We start from the raw sequence: 1,980 nt of genomic DNA, 5'->3' as shown, positions 1-1,980 counted from the left end.
GCCAGTGCCCCGTGAACATGCTACCTGGACAAGAGGTGCTCATGTCCTGTTGGAAATGGAGGCACAAGAAATTCAGGCCAGAATTCAGGGTTTGGAGAGTTATGGTGATGTTCCAGAAGGAGACATGACTGTATGTAAATAAGTGTAGTTTTTGTACATGAATAAATGTAGGTTGCTGTACATGAAAAGATAAGCCAGCTCCTGAAAATCAATGCTATTGCGTCTTCCAGAGCAAAGGTAAATATAAACCCGGTCTTATTTTCAGAAAATATGGCATCTTTTATTTCCTCAGTGGCAGTGGGGGCCTGCACTCGTGACAGTGTTGGGGTCACACAGAGCTGGACAGCAGTGTGGGTGTGCAAGGCAGCTCCTACCAAGACTAATGACTAAGCCGTGCAGGCGACTTGGCTGTGCCCAGAGACCTCGGTGGCACGCAAGCCAGCTTGCTGCATGATGGCTGCAGCGCCGGGACCTGAGCAGAACAGGGTAGTCACAGAGCGGGCACCTGCAGCAGGCTCGGGACAGGTGGCAGCTCACTCCTAGAAGCGGCTCAAGTGACGCTCTCCTTTTGCTGGTGCTGGAGAGCTGAGGTGTCAGGCCACACTTCCTCCCTTGGGCTCCTGGCAGGACTGGCAGGGATGCTGTTGTCCTCTAGTGCCAGCTTCTGGGGACCAGGGTGGTGCCCGACACATGGCTGACCCTGACAGCTGCACACTGGTCATGCAGGCTTGCAAGTCACCAGTGATCCTCTCTGCAGGTGTTCTCTTTCTTTGCTTTTCTCCACTACGTCGCTGCAGTCTCCTCAGTGAGGTCTGGCAGAACTGTTCTGGTTTGTGCTGGTGTGTTTGTTTCTGAGAAGAGGAAAGCTGCTGTCCCCTATTCTTTGTGTCACCATCCTGCTGATATGACTACAAAGAGAAAACTCATCGATCACCAAACTAAGTTCGTCCAAGCCTGGTAGTGTTGGTAAGTCTTGTGTATACTCAGTATTACTGTAGTCAAGAGTGCTACCAAAAGTGCGTTTAAAACTACAAAACACTGGAACACTTCATGGTATCAATAAATTTCCAGTTGGTTTTCAAGTTTTACAATAATCCTTTTAGTATGAATCATGTTTTATATTAAAAGTGTGTACACAAATTACTGATCTGTCTTAGGAAAAACTTTAGTCTCCTTGTAAATTCTCCATCTGTTCAGCAAGATCACAAGTAAGCCTTTCAGTTTTTCTTGGATATCAAAATTTAGCTTATCTGTGTGTAATATAATATCAGTGAAAAAATATAAATCACCAATTTTCATGACAAACTAAATCACATTTAGCTGAAATGTTTCTTAGTTGTAAGATCAGGGAGGGAGAGGAATGGTGAAAAAGAAAGAATCAAGATGTGTTATGTAGAGGTACAAATTGTAGGCACTCATTGGGCTCTCAGTGTACCTGGAGAAGAAAAGCAGCAGGAATGAGAAGAAATAAACAAGAGACAAATAGCTGGGTCATGTGGAGAGCCTCTCTCTTAAGCCAAGGAGAGGAATTGGCCAAGAACAGTAGAGTATTTATTTACATCCTCAAGAGGTTGATATTAATTTCAGCCTCTCTACCCAGCAATCAGTTTACAAGCTGCAATGGCTTGTTCACATGCTTCAAAGAGCTCCTGTGTTCTCAGGCTGACTTCATCCTGCATGCATAATTACTTTCCAACATCTCTCTCTTCTCTGTTTTGTAAATGATGGGTGCTTAGCTGTGCTTGGAGAATACAGTCCAATAATCCATAAGAGTGGTCAGTCTAGCTGGCAATTGTCAGAAGTCATTGGTGATTTGAACCCTTTACAGCTAATATATTACTATAGCATTGCTTTTTATACATCTTGTGATTACACTTTTCTGCTGGATGTTTAAGACCAAGTTAAGGCAAGACCTATATTAATCACTTTTTGATATCTATCAAGTTAAGTCTCCTCAGGATTTACCTTGGAATCACTTAC

General features: G+C 43.8%; 1 protein-coding gene across 7 annotated transcripts in view; it reads left to right on the top strand.

The window, feature by feature from the left end:
• LOC102018831 (olfactory receptor 2T29-like) overlaps window positions 1-1,980 on the top strand; it is a 98,635-nt gene that overhangs the window by 10,944 nt on the left and 85,711 nt on the right. For 3 of the 7 annotated variants that reach the window (XR_001233550.1, XR_001233551.1, XR_260594.2), the window contains exon 2: window positions 758-966. The exons of 3 other annotated variants lie outside the window; for them this stretch is intronic. The gene's annotated coding sequence lies outside the window, so the exon portion shown is untranslated. The remainder of the gene's footprint in view (window positions 1-757; window positions 967-1,980) is intronic. One more of the 7 variants, XR_001233552.1, reaches the window with a different exon arrangement.

Source organism: Chinchilla lanigera, unplaced genomic scaffold, assembly GCF_000276665.1.
Source record: "Chinchilla lanigera isolate Chin_1 unplaced genomic scaffold, ChiLan1.0 scaffold00017, whole genome shotgun sequence".
In the NCBI taxonomy this organism is placed as follows: domain Eukaryota; kingdom Metazoa; phylum Chordata; class Mammalia; order Rodentia; family Chinchillidae; genus Chinchilla; species Chinchilla lanigera.
This window is presented reverse-complemented; position numbering and strand designations above follow the sequence as displayed.